General features: G+C 38.9%; 1 protein-coding gene across 2 annotated transcripts in view; it reads left to right on the top strand.

Annotated features, from left to right (window-relative positions):
• The first annotated feature begins 2,251 nt into the window (after positions 1 to 2,251).
• Positions 2,252 to 13,266, top strand: part of LOC136857684 (triadin) — a 222,052-nt gene continuing 211,037 nt past the window's right edge. The window contains exon 1 of one of the 2 annotated variants that reach the window (XM_067136533.2): positions 2,252 to 2,336. The gene's annotated coding sequence lies outside the window, so the exon portion shown is untranslated. Of the gene's footprint in view, positions 2,341 to 13,266 lie in introns of both variants that reach the window. The other variant, XM_067136534.2, reaches the window with a different exon arrangement.

Genomic DNA, 13,266 nt, shown 5'->3' with positions numbered 1-13,266 from the left:
CAGAAAAGGCAACTCAAGCAATGATGGCAATACATGAAATAAAAGACATTAATCACTTAGTCTGAAGACAGCAATGTTGCTATTCAGAGTATAAATTCTTCCAATAATGACTTATGGCATTGAAATTATCTGGACACATTTAACAATGAGGAACTTATCAACCTTGGAAAAGGCGAAAGCGAACTATATAAAGAAGGTGATAGGTGCATCAAAAACGACACGATCTAGACTTGTATATCTCCTCGCAAGGGAATCATTTCTCATAGAAGATCTCAGGACAAGTATGCCAATATCGAACACCGGTACATCAAAGAAACTGCTAGCAAATCTGACGGAGAAGAGAGAAGAAGTCCAACCAGACTTCTATGCCACAGGGGCAATGATAGATCGCTCGTGGACAAAAGCTAATTTTGAATTAAGACATGTCATTACAAGATTAGCAGTTCACGGTTTTCATCACCTACTCTGCAAATCAAAACACTTCCATGACCCAAGTATAGACTGTGAGTGCAAACTATGTGGAAAAACGTGTGAACAGTACCACATTGAATTCTGTACAAGAAGAACAATGTCTATAAGTGATTATGCAAATATGTAACACATCAATGTAACCTATATTCTCTGTTATGGCTAGTTCGCTGCATTAAATATATTATTATTACCAGAATCTTCTAAAATCATTTCAATGTCATGTTCATCATCTTCGGAGTCAACTACCTTCCTTTTGAACAGAGTTTTTCTTGCATATCTTGCTTTTGAAGATCTCTTCCTTTCAATTATTGCATTTTTTCCAGTGTGCTTGTTACAATAATACTTCTGCGCTTTCGCTGAGAGTTCTTCTATTTCCATTCACCAGCTTTTGGGAACCTCTTGAATTCTCTTGGACTTAGAAAAGTCTTTGTAGTGTGACAGAGCGTTGATGAAACTGTGTTTGAGCTTGATGGAACTGGTGAACATTCATTCGTCTGTATCTGACTCCTTGTTATTTTCTCTGGTGCATGGTTATGGGGAGAACTATCCAAGATCAAAGAAACAATTCTGGATAAATGAATGAAGAGTTATTTAAAGACTGAAATTGGACATATAAACAAGATGTGAAATGGACTGCTGTGAAATGGATTGATCTTTCATTTATGCATTACTTTTCTTTTGCTTTGTCATTCCTGCCTGAACTTTTACGGTTGGATTTGTCTTTTTTTCTCATTTAAATAACATTGTATCATCATATTAAGACACTTGTCAATAAAAATATAGGCACATTCCTTATACACATGATGCAATTAATTAACATTTAAAGGCTGGCCATTTTTCCTCTTAACATAAAGCCTACTAACAGAAAGAAATACAAGAAAGAAAAGTATGAAAATGTTGTCGGTAGTGATGCTTTGAGGAATATTTACGTACAATTAGAGTAAAAATGTAACATACCCTTGGCTGCATAGTCGAGGATTTTTAAAGTCGCTGGCCTGGAAATGATCTGAACAGATCTTATAATTCTTAGATAAGCGTAACGTCCCTTCTTTCTTGTACAGCTTATCCAAATCACTTCTGTGACATTTCAAAACCCACAGATCACACCTACAACAACACATCGGTATTGCACTGTACAATAAAATATGCGTATTATATTTTAAGCCAGTGAAAATATGGGTCGAGCAGGTGAGAAGATTATGAAGTACTATACAAATCTCTTTGTGACTGGAAGAATATATATGCAAACACAATATTAGAAAGAAAGACCGCGCATTCTTCTCTACTTCATAGATACTGCAGCCAAACACAGCACTTACCTTTCCCCTCATATTGAGAGGAGGTACCAACGAATGGCACACGCTACTATTTAATTATGTCAACTCACTGAGAACGCATAAATAACACCAAAAACTTCACACACAAATACACGTGCTCTTATGACAGAATCAGTAGTTGTCAGGTCTACCCGCTAGAGAAAGCTCTTATAACTGTCCCTCGATATCTCGTTGAGTGTCGCGTATTGTCTCTACTGTATTTACTAAAAGCCATACGCCATTTCATTGCCACGTATATAGACAAACCTACCGACTGAAAATTTAAAAATAATCAAACTTGGTGGTATCCGCTAAGGTATTAACAGAAATGATTATGGAAGTTTTGGTAGTTTTTTGGTAAGGTGTTTGCATATTATTGTTAAAATTCGATCTAAAAGAGTTTATATAAATATTCTTTGATTTATTTGGCGGGAATTTTGTCTCCAGCTCAAATGTGTATATTCCTAGAGTATCAGCTGCTGGACGTAGGGCAGATGCTTCATAACAAGAATTTGTTGATGTTTTGAAGCACATTCTCTTTGTTTTGAAGTAGGTGATAATTGGTTGAGATGCAAATTAATTTGCTTGCAATACTGTTCATAAACTATTCTATCGTATACAATTATTTGTAGAACATAGTCCATTGTATTCATCGTGTGTTTTTAGTAGGCAAGCCGGTGACATCCTCGCTGCGCATTACCGTAATGGTGTACAAGAGGAATTTTTGCACTTCTGAGTGGAGAGAAATAGTGTTATAAAATGTCATACTGTTAGTTTAATAGTGATATTTGAATTACCAGTGACTTTTTTTCAATAATTTCTTTTGTTGAGCCAAATAGGAAGTTTGTAAACTTAAGCTAGTAAGATAATCTTTACATTGGATTTCTTTTAAAAACTGTGATTTTGGTACGAGAAGTATTAGTCATTAGTACCATCGTGGGCACGGGTTACATCAACATTATGGGAGGCCTTCGCATTCTTCGTGTGGTAAAGGAACGTAGTGTGTACTTTTGATCAAAATTAAAATCTTGCTTATTTTCAGTAGGCTTGTAATTATGATCGTTTGATCTATGTTATGGTGTATTTAACCTATACTTGTGCGAAGAGGAATTAAATAAGTTGGAATTTACTGAGCTGATTAACACTGGCAATGTTTCAAAAAGCATTTAGTTTTTTTTTTTTTTTTTTTAGTTATGTTGGAACATACATACAGTACTGTGTCTTAAATTGGCTTTTGTTGAGTTTTTGGTAGAAGTGAACAGCAGAGGTGGAATAAGGTTCCCTCGGCGTATATGACGTTATAGCGAAAGGCAAATAACGGAAATTTTACCTCATATTACTTATAATGGAGAGATGTGTTCATTATGAATGTCAGTGACCCACCAATCCATCCAAAGAAGTATTATCACACACTTTATCTTGGTGCATTTACACCCTAGTGCTGAATCGGTCGACCTCGGCGATCTTCGAGATTCGTACTGGCAACCTTTGAAACACAAACTATGAATCGCTTAAGCATCGGTGTGCAACATCTGGCGTACACCTTACGTACTAGTACTGTTGTTGTTTACACAACAAAGCCAAAGTATACAATTCATGCTAGGAACAAGATTCGCATTGAGAAATGTTTTATAATGTTATATAATGTGTATGTGACATAGTTGTTGGCTTAAGATGATAACAGTTTCGAAATTTCATATCGATCAATCATATTCTCCATTCAATTCAGATTTCATTTTCATTCAGTTGGCAGCACCAGGCAGCACTATCGATACCGGGGCAGCACCCTCCTTACTCCTCACCCCCGTATACAAATGCACCAAGATAAAGTGTGCGGATAATATGTTTACTTGTAAGCTAAGGTCAAAAATCGCACATTGCCCTTCATATTTCCTTCAGCTACTACCTGTGCCATAGGGTGGAATTTCACACTACATGACGTCACTCCGTGCAAAAAATGAGAGCTAGATTCCATTACCAACTACTGCTGAAGAAAATTTCCTAACAGTGTGGGCCAATGGCTGATATGAGCAGGGGCTTGCTCCCTTTGAGAGTCTCTCTGGTAAAGACCCCTGACGTTAGACCAGGGGCTTTATATCACTAGTCAGACTGTGCATACAACAACAACGATGATGTGGGACAATGGCTGACATAAAACAGACCCTCCCTCCCTGCCCTACACGGGGGCTCACTCCCTCCGTGAGGCTAGTAGAACTCTAGGATACCGGCACTAGCATATAACGCTTAACTTTGCAACTTTAATATATACACGTTACCTTAAAATGCTTGTAGAAGAGAGATGAGTTCATTACGAACGGCAGGGATCTGCTCAGCCTAGCCAAAGAAATACTTTTACTTTTATAACCTAATGAAATGTTGTACAAGCCACTGTCCATTAGTTTAGCAACTACTAACACTACCATGGCTGACGTCAAATGGGAAATGATGTCGTTCCCAAAGAAACAATATGGAATACAGAACAAGAATATTTAGCTATGAAATATATACAGCATACCTCATTAATTCTGCTTTAGCATACTTCATTAATTAAGCTTTTTGTCACTGTGGAATATAGGATGCACTGCTGTCAACCTAGGGAATGCTAGAGACCCATTGACTTTGCAGCGCCCCTGACCTGAAGGCTTACAACCCCTGTGTGGACCAATGGCATCTTCGTTAATTCAGCTTTTCACCACTATGGAATGCAGAATGCATTGCCGGACCTAACCATATTAGACCAGTGTCTTTGTCAACATTCAGCTTACTTCATTAATTCAGCTTTTTCGCCACTGTGGAACGTCCACAAACCATTGAGGCACCCCCACCCCTGCACTCGATTTTCACAAGCCAGGAGCTCATGGGTCACTCCTTTTGAGAGGCTTTTTGCTAAAACCTCTGACGCGTTAGACCAGTCTCTTTTTGTCACTAGCCAGGACAGGTACAAACAAATGAAGGAAATACACACTAGATTCTCAAAATTATTCTGGAAAGGAATGAAATTCTAGAACGTGTACCACTAGGGGTATGCAGGGTCGTCTCAAGGGGTACATAAATTTATCGTAGCTTCTGTTTTCAGTGAGCGGTTCATTAAAGAGTTGAGCCTGCTCATTTTCCTAAAATTTATTCTATTTTCTGGAGTTGGTATACAATGCTATTTCATATTGACTGTTGCATAATCTCAAAGTATTGATTATTGGCAATTTTTAATGCTTGTGGCCTTAGTTCCCTATTTACAAGGTAGAGACTTGCATTTAATTTTTTTAAATTCTGATTTAGTGTTCAAAGAGACCCCACTTTATGGTAATCGCAATATATTACACATTATAATTCTCATATTAGGTCCATGTTGAAATGTACATAAATACAAAGTATGTTACAAGTGTTATTTTAATATCCACCTATTCAATACAAAGAGGTCTAGTAAATTAAGAATTAAATCTTATCATGAAAGGTTACAAGGGACATGTTTCATCCATTTTTAGGGCATCATCAGCCTCAAACCTGTAAGGTTTAAATCAGGATCCTGATTATTCTGACAAATCATAAAAAGAGGGTATCAGTGTAGGTGTTTGTCTAACACAAAATTATAAGAATGTCCTTGGTTAAAACCGTAGTACCACGCTGCATGTCACAAGTTCACAAGATTACACTCTCCGGAGTGCTGAGTCAGTGCGCCCAAAACCTGTTGAGGGTGGAGTGATAAACAGCTCAGTCTTTATAATGAGGTAGAAATGTGTTTCCTTGAATACTCCTATTGGAGAATAAGGAAAAAAAGTAAAGTTGCTAGACTGTTAAAGATGTTAATTTTGTATGAGTTAAGATAAGACAACAGTCTTTAAGTAGCTGTGGAGCAAGGAAGAGTGTTCAGCTGTCTATAGTTGTATTTATCTTGCTTGAAGGAGCAAAAGTCGAAGGTATATTGATGTTGATTAGAGCTTTTAGGTATAAAGTCTGTAACAAGAGGAGAGTGAATGTTTAAGCCGACTCTTTGTATGTTCGCGCGCGGCTAACATGTGAGTTGTGAGGCTCCCGGAGAAAGTAAAAATAGGAGGGGTAAAACAGTGAAGTGTGCATTGAAACTGTGCTTGTGTTCCGTGTGTAAAGCGTGTTTAACTGGTAGCTAAGTACCACATACGAAAAAGCTACGGTTTCATAATTATCTTTAAATTATTGATTGCTTTGTGAAGTAGCGTCATGCCTGCATCCAAGCCCAGAGGAAGTGCTGCCAACCCTGGCGTGGAGGACACCATTCGGCGCGTACTCCAGGAGCCGGACGTAGCGAAGGTGCTAGCCGATGCGATTGCAGCCAGCATAGAAACTAAAATTTTAAATAGAGTGGAGGAGGCACTGTCCGAGTTCAAGACTTTGAATGAGGAACTTAGAAAACAACTCAGTTTAACGGACAGTGAAATTGAACAATTGAGGCAAAGCTTGGAGGAGCTAAGGACATCGTCTAAAGAAGAAATTATCTCTCGGACTGATGACCTCGAGCAGTACCAGAGGAGAGACAATCTGCGAGTGTTTGGTGTGCCTGAGACTGAAGGGGAAGACACTGACCATCTTGTACTGGATGTTGCACGAAAAATAGGAGCTGACATTCAGTTAGCCGATATTTCACGCAGCCACCGTGTTGGTCCGAAGGCGGGGCAGAAACCTCGCCCGATAATAGTTAAATTTGTGTCATACAGAGATCGCATTGGGCGAGTTGGCCGTGCGCGTAGAGGCGCGCGGCTGTGAGCTTGCGTCCGGGAGATAGTAGGTTCGAATCCCACTATCGGCAGCCCTGAAGATGGTTTTCCGTGGTTTCCCATTTTCACACCAGGCAAATGCTGGGGCTGTAACTTAATTAAGGCCACGGCCGCTTCCTTCCAACTCCTAGGCCTTTCCTATCCCATCGTCACCATAAGACCTACCTGTGTCGGTGCGACGTAAAGCCCCTAGCAAAAAAAAAAAAAGACTGTTTCATAATAAGAGGAAGCTTAAAGGGAGTGGGGTCACCATCCGGGAAGTTCTTGACGACATGCCGGCTGAGCATCCTTCGTGCAGCAGTGGAGCTCCACGGACTGCGTAACGTGTGGACCAAAGACTGCACGGTCATTATTCGGAAACAAGATGGCAGCAAAATCCGAGCAACACGGATGGAACACATCACATTGTAAATATTACGATAACATTATTTTCCGTAGTTATGAAACTCCGTTGCCCACTATTCTGAACTGTAACTTTGAAATTTCAGTATTACTATATTTGTATATACATTTCCTATTCGTAACACTTCATTTTTAATTTTAATTAACTTTTGAATTTAACCAAATACGTATGTTTGCGTTCTTATTTTTTATGATTAGTATTAATGTAATATTTTTTAAATAGTTTCAATACTTTACCAGTAATATATACTTCATTAATTTAAGACAAGACACCCCTAGTTTAGTTGCCCTTTAAAAATATTAGGTAATTTTATGCACAGTTAATTCATTACCTGCACCCTTGTACTTCAGTTAACGATAATTTTCTCCTAGCCCCTAGTGTTTATTTGTCTATTTTGGTGATTTACATTCTACCAAGTTGGTTACTGTCACGAGTTACAATGGACATTCCTCTGACGTCACCTGTTTATCTCAGCAGCCACCAGGCCATGTACCCTCTCGTTTCCTTCCGCTGTCCCCGCTCCCCACACCCTCTAGTTCCAACCCTGACCAAAGTACCGCTAACATTCGTAAGAACTTCGTCTCACAACATCCTAGAGTCATGGTTGACAGATAAGAGCCCGTCTTCTTTGTGTCAACTTGAAGGCTACTCGCTTCTGAGAAATGACCGCACACACAAGCGAGGTGGAGGGGTATGTGGCTATTTCTTAACCAGCCTCAAACCCAAAATGTTAGGTCATTCACCAGGCAGGTATAAGAGAAAACCAGAATACATGTTCGTAGAAATAACAGCGAACGGGATTAAAGCACTTGTAGGAGTAGTTTACAAACCTCCGAATATAGGCCACTTAGAAGACTTTGAAGCTGACTTAACTGAACTGCTGCCAGACAACCCCCACACAATAATTATGGGAGATTTTAATACGGACATAATTGACGTAACTTCTCCCGAAACCACGCGACTTAAAACATTGTTTCAATCCTATAATATGGACATCTTGCCTCTCTCTCCAACTCACCACACATCTCATTCGCACACTCTGTTACATCTTATAGTTACCAGCAATTCAGACAGAGTTCTCAATGTTGGTCAAACCTCTGTACCTGGTATTTCTGCACATGACGCAATATACATCTCGTATGACCTCCGGCCACCGAAACGCTCCCAGAAATTTATTACCTATCGACCATTGAAAAATATAAATAAAGATAGACTCTTCCAGGACGCAAGCAACATACCCTGGCATAACATAACGACATATAACAAACTACTGTTGTTTATAAGTTTCATTTCCGTATTAATAGATATTACTTTACAAAAACTATATAAATATAAGTCACCACCTTATCAATACAATACAATGTGAATAAATTTTGTATTGATAAGGTGGTGACTTATATTTATATTGTTTTTGTAAAGTAAAAAATATAACAAACTAGACGACAAAGTCACTTTCTTTAACAGCAAAGTAACGGAATTATTTAACAAGCATGCCCCAAAGCGGCGAGCGAGAATATCTAAAGAACCCTGTCCGTGGTTAAATGACGACATTAGACAACTAATGAAACAAAGAGACTGCGCCCACAGACAATACAAAAATGACCCTACTGTACAAAATTTTGACGAATATAGGAAGTTACGAAACAAGACAACACAACAAATACGGAATGCTAAACTGCGGCACGCTTACAGTTTAATTACGCCTAACGGTAGAACAGCGACGACATTGTGGAAATCTATTAATAACCTTGGACTTACGAAGAACAAAAACAAAGACGAAATTACAGTACCTCTCGAGGCTCTTAACGAGTACTTTATTGCTAGTTCCTCCACAGTACGACCTGTCGACAAACAGAAACTTATGAACCATTACGATACACACCCCACCCCTGACAGAGATAAATTCTATTTCAGTCACGTGACACCCCTCCAAATCAGGAAAGTAGTCCTTGGGATAAGCACAAAAGCGAAAGGAATTGATGACATTGGGACTGACATGGTGAAACTAATTCTTGATTTTATATTACCAACTTTAACCCATATAATCAATTTCTCTCTTCTATACTCCACATGTCCAACTCTCTGGAAGAAGGCTATTGTGCTACCTCTTCCGAAAAGTCAAACGCCTTCGAACGGGGGTGACTATCGTCCAATATGTATTTTATTAGCTTTATCTAAAATCTTAGAATATATAGTCCATAAACAAATGTCAGAGTACCTTCAAACGCACAATCTCCTTAATCCTTTCCAGTCCGGTTTCCGACAAGGACATAGTACAACTACAGCCTTACTCAAAGTGACTGAGGACGTTCGACAGGAAATAGACAGAGGACGAGTCACAGTTCTAGTACTACTAGATTACAGTAAAGCTTTTGACAGCGTAGACATTGACATATTACTTGTAAAACTGAAGGCTCTACATTTTTCTCAAAGTACGATTGCTTGGATGCATTCCTATCTTTACGGACGTCAACAATGTGTGAAAGGTAATAATGGAATTGTTTCATCGTGGCGTCACGTGAATAGAGGAGTTCCTCAAGGCTCTGTACTTGGACCACTTCTTTTCACACTCTTTGTGAATGACATCTCATCGAATTTAAGACATTGCAAATACCACATGTACGCTGACGACTTTCAACTCTACACAGACTCTACAGCACAAGACCTTCAGGAAAATATAGACTTACTAAACATTGACTTACAGGCTGTTAGTGAATGGTCTGCTGCCCACGGCCTGCAATTGAACCCTACAAAGTCACAAGTAATCCTTCTTGGCCACCAAAATCAAATGGCAAGTATCAATAAACGTCCATTGCCGAGAGTAATCCTTCAGAATGTTGCAATTCCTTTCGTACCACAAGTGAAGAACCTCGGCGTTATCATGGACGAACGCATGACTTGGTCTGGACATATCTCACATATCTGCCAGAAGGTTTTCTCTGCTCTTCATTCTTTATATAAATATAAATACATATTTCCGATAAAACTTAAGCAGAAATTAATCGAGGCTCTTGTAATGCCACATTTCGACTATTGCGATGTTGTTTTCAATGATATGAGGCCACTGCTGTCCCTAAGGCTACAACGCGCCCAAAACGCATAGGTGAGGTATATATGCAATCTAAGAAAATATGACTACGTGTCATCATCTTTCCTAGAACTAGAGTGGTCACAACTCCACGTTCGTCGTAATCATCATACTCTGTCTCTCCTCCACCGAGTCCTTACTACATCTTCCCCAGCTTACCTTTCTTCGCGTTTCCATTATTTCTCAAATGTGCATAACAGAGGTACACGGGCTCAAACATCAAACCTGCTCGTCATTCCTCACCATCGAACTGCAACGTATAACTCATTTTCTGTGTTTGCCGCCCGAGAGTGGAATCACTTACCGGATGACGTCAGAGGAATACCAACCACCAGGTCATTTAAAAGAGCGTTAAGAGGTACAGCAGGATACGAATGAACTGTGCATTTCTAGTCCTTTACTGATGGTGTTAGTACATTATTACTACTAGCTATTATTATTATTATTATTATTATTATTATTATTATTATTATTATTATTATTATTATTGTTGCTGTTATTATTATTATTAGGCCTATTATTATTGTTGTAGGTATGTTTATCTCACTGGGGTGGAATTTTATTTCTGTTATAAAATATTTAGATTGCCTTTAACTGTGCTATACTTAGTATTAGTTACGGTAGTGTTAACTTTGATTCTATGTACAAATTGGTTTAGTGTAAGAGAAGGCCTAATGGCCTTAACTACGCCAATAAAGACATTCATCTATCTATCTGTCTATATACACTTGAGCATTTGCCCCGAATGAGCATGCGTTGCCGATGCGAGAGTGCACAAGCATGACTCGCATGCCAATCGGTTGAGCAAGTTTCCACTTTGTTCGGACCTCGTGCGGACCGCAAACACCGTCTGTGTTTAGGTGTAGTATAGTGTTTTGCCTGACCTGAGGCTACAATGGTGAATCGAAAATTGATCGTCGCCAGTTATTGTTATACGTATTTATTTCATTCCTTGAAAACAACAATGCGAAAGTGGTGGTGGCAAAGAAAACTGTATGAAGAGAGATGATTTTAAGGTATTGTAATACAACTCGTCCATGGGGTTCCACAGAACGGGATATTTGTGATAGTACCCTAGGAGGATAAGAGAATTATCCTGGGACAATTCTATTTCAACTTGAAATTACTTTCACACTCTTCCTTCACTTCACTCGCACGAGCGAGATCGCATATGCATAGGCGGAAGCAGTCGGCTCATACTGTTCGGGCTACTCCACTCATCATCAACCGTCCACACTGAGCACGAACAGAGCACGCGCTCACTTTGGGGTACCAACAACATTCGGATCGGGCTGAGGCATACGGATCCATTCGGTTCGCCCTGTACTCATCTGAGCAAAACTGGGCAAACGCATGCTCATTCGGGGCTAATGCTCAAGTGTATACATGGCTTTAGGAAAATATTTTTTAAGAGAAGGTGGGTTTAAGAAGAAAAAATGGAGAATGTATAATCACTTACCCTCTCGTCTGTAATGTTTAAATCAGTTATGGAAAGGTTAGTTGAAGAAAACGTTATGTGTATGTTCATTTATCTCCTTGACTGTTATGGTGTTAATCAGTTGCTATGGTAACGTTCAAATGACAGTCACCACAACATGAATACTTACCTCGTGGACTCGGTAGGAACAGGCTGAAAACTGCCTGGAGCTGAACTTGTGCCTCTTAAATTACGGGGAGGAAGTAATAGAGGCACAACCCCCGGTAAAAGAAAAGGGATCCAATAAAAGGGTTTATTAACTTAAAAATGAAATTAAATGAGTTAATGAACAAAAGCTGGGGATACAAATAACTTACATGTTCTGTCCAAGGAATACCATGTGCATAGTCAATTTCCTTACAAATCAGAAAACTTAATCTTTTACAAACACTAATAGAGTTGCCATGGAAGTGTTCCGATGAATGAGAATTTTACCCATGATAAAGCAAACCTTTTCTCGGAACAGTAAGTCAAAATACGAAGCATCGCTTTTCTCGCTGTGTAAAGTAGGACACGCGCGAAAGAACACATATAACTCAGAAGGTTGTGTAATGGATTATACGGCAATGTTAGTCCTCAACAGCCATGTACATTCAAAAGACGTGGGCCAATACAACAATAGCTCCATAGAGACTCTCATCCCCAGCTATCAGAAAAGCACCAAGAAGCAAAACCCCAGCCATAAAAAACAAACCCTAGGAAGAAGATAGGTCACCATAGTTACTGAGATCAATCAATATCTCAAACAATGAAACATGTTAACTGAAAGAAAATTTTTTAAAAATAACTAATCGGGCATACAAAGTCGAAAACAAATATAATAAAGAAAATAAGGAAGGTACATAATAATATTAGCAAGATGCAGAAACCAACACAAATCTCGTCCATCAATGCACACACACACACGCACACACAACCTAGAAACCAATATGAGCAAATCCAAATAAGCATAGGGGTCAAGCTAGGATACGAGAACGCTCGCACCGCGTGACAAATAAAACCAGAGGCTTGCGAGCTTGAACAAAATACCCATATCACAACGTCGGATGGCCGTGCAGCAACCCAGGCACATCCCAAATACAATCGTGATCCACACATATAACGCACGCTACATCCCATACTCATATCACCTCATGGATTACTGTAGTTGCATCATTTAAGGGAACATGTACGCAAATTTTTAGAAAAAATCGAAAACAATTTTTTTGCTCTTATAATATACCCCTGTCTTTCCTGAATCCAACCATATACGATACGTACATATTATTAAAGTTCAGGACCTTTTACAGCCCTAATCCTAAATATCTGCAGAACTCTGCCATGCCCCTTTACATGTCAAATGTATTTAAACTTCATAATATTTCCTGAACAAGGTAATTTCTATGCAAAAACAGTAAATTTACTTTCAAAAATTTGGCTGACCTGCACAATGTTCATCTTTCTCCACATCAGTAATATATAAACTACAGTGTTGATCACATTAGTTTTTCTTAAAAGATAAGTAGTAAATGTTTCCATAGATATGCCGAGGACTAGGAAATTTGGTGCTGGCAGGCGCAAGTTCTACGGAAATAGATTCACATCTAAAGAGCATGAAACATAAATCAATACCAGTAATGGTTCTGGTGAGAGTGAGGTTAAGTTGCAATCAAGTGCTTCAAAAAAGAAACTGAAATATTTGGACTATTCATGCAGAAGTAAATTTAGTGAAGAAAAGAGGCAAGAACCAGAAAAAGGAATATAAATAGGAAGAAAGAGGATGA

The sequence above is a fragment of the Anabrus simplex genome, chromosome 1 (genome assembly GCF_040414725.1).
Source record: "Anabrus simplex isolate iqAnaSimp1 chromosome 1, ASM4041472v1, whole genome shotgun sequence".
NCBI classification, from domain to species: Eukaryota; Metazoa; Arthropoda; class Insecta; order Orthoptera; family Tettigoniidae; genus Anabrus; species Anabrus simplex.
Note: the sequence above shows the minus strand (reverse complement) of the source record. Positions and strands in the feature narration are given on the sequence as shown.